We start from the raw sequence: 5,036 nt of genomic DNA, 5'->3' as shown, positions 1-5,036 counted from the left end.
GGAGGGGCCCGGGGAGCAGCGGGGCCCGGGAAGCAGCGCATCCCGCAGGACGCGGCGCCCGGGGCTGCACCGCTCCCGCGGAGGAGCAGCGAGCGGACAGCAGCGCGCTCGGCACCGGGCGGGCAGGCTGGTACTGCGGGGCTCCTGCATCCCTGGAGCTTCTTTGCGCGAGCACAAAACTTGGAAACAATTTTTTAAAAATAAAATCCCCTATACATCTGACACTGGGAATGTTGCGTCCCGTGTAAACACCAGGGGTGTCGGCAGCACTGAGGACTTCTGTGTTTCCTCAGCTCTGTCTCGGTAGGAAGGTTTATACCGCGGTTACAAGTGTTCAGCACGTGCCCAGACAGACGGTGCTGGGCCGGGGGCCCCACTGACAGTGGGCAGGACTGACCCGGAGCTGTGCTGTGGTGGGGAGAACTTGCCTGCCTTCTGTCTGACACGACCCTGGATGCTGCCAGCAGGTCTGCTGCCCTGCAGAGCCACAGCCAGAGCTGGCCTCTCCCCTGCCAGCTGCTTCTCTCATGCACAGAACTGTGGACCAGAGAGATCTTCCCACAGGCCCTGCTGCCAGGCAGCAGACAGTGATGGGTCCTCCATTGCCCAGACCTTACATCCACACCCAGCACTGGCATTGCTATAAATCCATTCCTATCTCCTGCTAGAAAAGCAAGCCATCTAACCTGGATGATCAACGCCCAACCCCTCCCTGTCGTTTGCCTCCCGACCTAGAACCCAACTGTGGTTTGCAATGGCTGAGGGGCCTGAAAGGCACTCTGCTCACCACTGCCTGCACGAGCAAAGTGCTAGGCATAACACAGCCCAACACTGCAGCCAGCTTTGACTGCCACACACATCTGGGGAAGTGGGTGATAGTGGCATGGGCTGTCTGGAGCATGTGCTCTGCTGCTGGGGTTCAATGGAGGATCACACTCAATACTGTTAGTTACATCTCCTCCTTGATGAGGGGCTGAAGCACACTTGGCAGCCCTCCCTCACCACAACCCTTGATTCTGCCCTGGCTCCATAACCCAGCCCAAAGCTTTCATTACTCACCCAGTCTGCTACTCTGCCTGTGCTTCCACTGAAGCTCTTAGGAAGTTTTACTGGATACATATTTATTCTAAACCCAAAAAGCTTTCACTAGCTTGAAGTGAAAGTCAGCAGATTCCCAATAACCCAATTACTGCTGCTAGGACTCAACAAGGCCATCTGCAAAATTGCCTGGGCTGCTTGGCCCAGCTGGAACGCTGCCTCCTGCCTCCCTCCTGTGCTGCTGCCCACGAGCGGCCGCACCGCAGCAGTCGGCAGAGGGCAGAAAGCCTCCCTCTCCCAGCGCATCCATGGGCAGGGGAAGGGAATCAGGGAGCAGGGCTGTGCTGGAGCCTCTGATCAGGAGGCTGTGGGGAGAAGATGAGGTACCAGACCATACTGTCCTTGCCACGACACTGCAGTGCTTCAAGAACAGGTCCTGGCCTCTGATGAAATAAGACTGGCTGGGGCTGGATTTGGTAAAGACCCTTGACCCCTGTCACCAAAACTCCTGAAACTTCGCTCACCTGTTTTCCAGAAAGTTTAAGAGTATCCCTGTGCTAGATGGGACGTTATTTTGTCTGGAGTAGCAGTTAATTAGTTAATAGTAGATAAATTACTAAGCAGACAGATGCTGCTGACTTGAGCACTTGGACAGTTTCAAGAGCTGAGCTTGCATCAGCCCCCTGGGTGCTGGCCAGCCACAGTGACTTCAGACCCTTCTTTTGAAGAGATGTGCTTTCCTTCTGGTTGCTATGTGACACCCTCACAAATAGACAGTAAAACATGCTGCCCTGGGCCCCAAACATTCCAAACGGAAAAAGATTATTTTTTTTTCCATAGGATCTTTTTCCAGGTGCAGTCAGCGAGGTGTTGCTCCCACACCTCCAAACATCCTCAACAAGAAGCAGGGTCAACCTGAAAGTTATTTTTAAATGGCAACACTCTTACAGCTCGTAACCTCCTCAGAAACAGATGCAGGGAATAATGTAGCACTAGAGGTTTGTGGAGAGCCACAAGAGGTGACAGGAGGATGGGGAGGAGCACCAGTGGTGGGAACACGCAGTAGATGGCATATGCTGCTGCAAGGACTGCCACCAAAACACACCCAGCTCTGACTCTGGTCTGCCAGTGCCCAGCAGCCAGACTTAGCACCTCACTGTACAGCCCAGGATGTTTCTCCCCCAGCTCCAGTACCAAGGGTGAAAGCAAATCCCATTAGCCCTACATGTCTGTGGTCAGTGGCTCTCACAGACAGGCACAACCGAAGTAGAGTGAATATAACCAGCCATGGAATAACCACAGCCCAGATGTCATGATGCTCAGCAGACCTGTCAGAACTTCCTGTCCCCATGCATGCAGTCTGCTCCTACCCATACATGCTCTTTGCATAAATCCATCCCCTCTTATCTCCTAGCAGATGAGTTACCAAGGGCTGAGCTACTTCAGGCACAATGAAGCCAAGGGACAGAAACACCACAGCTGATGCACCCTCTCCAGCTGGAACCTATGGTAGGACACACCCCAGTGAACCAGGAAACTCCACCACACACAAACTTCAGAGCTTTTCTTGTGTTTGTGCATGCTGTCCCTGGAGGAAAGGGTTGCTGACCCAGAACTTTGGCTCTCCTTTTCCCCCTTCCCACTTCTGCACTATTCCCACCATCCACACCATCTCCCAGAGGCAACACGGAACTACCCAGCCCTTCAAACTCCCTCTCTGGAGCAGACATGAATGGGAAGGAACCTGAAACTCTGCTGGTCATGCTGGACACACACGAGGTCTGCCAGGAGGCAGCAGGAGAGTCGCATCATATGAGGCAGGTGGTGGGCAGTGACACAGGTTTTTCCACAGTGGAGCAACTGCTTAATTTTCTCCTGGCTAGAAGGTACACTGGAGCTTTGGCAGTGGAACCAGGGAGGGAAATCAGCAGACGTGTGGCCTGAAACAGGCGAAACTTCTAGGTCAGCATTCAACGTTTTCAAGCAACTGTTACATTAAAAGCAGTAGGTGCTACGACCACTCCAGCTGGATCACCACAGGACATCAATCACCTGTCCAAAAGGACTTCAGGGCAGGTAATTGTTCAAGCCAGAATTTAATGGCAGCCTTATCAGGGACTAGAAGTCAGAGAAAATTCAGGGCCACTCCTTTCTTTCTCCTTTGGACTCAGGTGACAGGCAATGCCACCCACAAAATCCTCATCTGAGATGATGCTTCAGGAAACATAACAAAGGCTTTGGAAAAGCAGAAGTCAGCAACAGGGATTGCCCTTGACTGTCAGGATCCCTCATTTCTCCAGAGCGAGCCCATCTCTGGATGGCCAGTGTTCAGAGGCACAAAGACCCAGCCCCAGAAGGGATGGTCTGCCCCTGCCTGCCCCAAGCCTACTGCAGGCAGGGAATCCAGGACCACCACTCCAGAACTGCTCCTTCCAGGGCTGTCTGCCTGCAGGAAGGTTCATTCCCATGGATTATGCACAACTGCCTCACCCAAATAGACACCCAACACATGTCTACATCTCAGTTAGAAAAGTCAGACTTTAGCTCTGTATCTTTATAAGATAAGAGAAGAAGGAAAAGTAAAACAAGAAAAAAAATAACACCTTGAATTACTATTGCATGATGACTAAAACTTCTCCTTGCCAGAAATAAATGAGGTTGAAACCAAACATGTCAAATGGAATATGCTAATATGTGTACACGAGTGACTGCTGCTTCAAGGCCAATTAATTCAATTACAGCCTGATCCTGCAGAGCAATGAAGTGCCCTTGAGTTGGGTGGCTCAGCACGTGCTTTTCCATTCCTGGGGCTGGCTTTCCTCCGAGGAAGGGCTGGGGAAACTGGGCAGCCCAGTGGGGAGCGCGAAGCTGCCAGGCTCACCCCAGAACTCACATCAGGAAAAGAGAGAAACACAGGAGCAAAAAGGTGTGGGCCCCGGGCCTCGAGGGTTTGAGGTGGCAACAGCTGAATCTATAAACGGCCTCTGGGGCTCAAGGGTTTAGCACCTGAGCAGGCACTGCAGCTGGAGGTGGCAGCTCAGCCCCTTCTGCCTCTCTCCCCACTCCCTTTCACACCAGTATCTGACACGATGGGAAGGTGTGAGCCAGATTCATGTCCCTCCTCACTTTGCTCATCTGTATGTAATTTTTATGGGGCTCAGCTACATCACAATGATGTGAAAGGCACAACCTCCTCCTTCCTTTCTCCACTGAGTTCCTGTGAAACTATTTTTGTGCAAACTGAACTCACTTTACCTCACCCTAGCGAAACTCTAGGCCTTGTGCCCCACTGTGTGACACGGGCAGCCTGCAGACAGCCCTCTGGGGGTGACCCCCAAAGCTGCCCAAGCATTCCCAGGCAAACGGCACCAAGGGGCCGAGGAGATCTGCTCCTAGAGCTGCATCCCTCCAGGCTGTGCCTGGGCTGCAGGAGACCACTGCCCCTGACCAAACAGTAATGCCAAGCCTGAGGGAGATGGCTTCCACCACACACTTGGCTCAATCCGTGGGATGAGCTTTGGCTACACAAGAGCATCTGGATTTCCACTGAAATGACTTTATTCCCTCAGAGCAAAGACGGGCCAGCTCTAGTCTGTGAAATACAGGCACCCCTCTGGCCCCTTTAACATGCAGAGTAAGGACTGGAAAGGTCCGAGCTCTCCACTCAGCATTGCTTCTTTTTCCCCCTCAGCTGAACAGGTAGATCTCTTACCGGGTCCACATCCAGGTGTTATGAAATGGAGTTTGGCAGTTCCCAGCAGAGTGATGGGAAAGATGCTGCTGGAACTCACCCACAGCCAAGAGCCATTTCAGCTGAACAAGCCAAGGTCCAGCTATATTTTCCAGCTTCTCAGCCTTGTCTCCAGGAAGGCTGTCAGCATGTTTGGTTTTTGTTTCTTCCTGTAATTTCCTCCAGCCATCCATAGCAACTGCTCCTCAGCCAAAAAAATCAACCTTCTTTGTCTTCCACCTCTTCACAGGGTTGTGATGGAAGGTGT

The sequence above is a fragment of the Chaetura pelagica genome, unplaced genomic scaffold, assembly GCF_000747805.2.
Source record: "Chaetura pelagica isolate M959 unplaced genomic scaffold, ChaPel_1.0 scaffold543, whole genome shotgun sequence".
Classification (NCBI taxonomy): domain Eukaryota; kingdom Metazoa; phylum Chordata; class Aves; order Apodiformes; family Apodidae; genus Chaetura; species Chaetura pelagica.
This window is presented reverse-complemented; position numbering follows the sequence as displayed.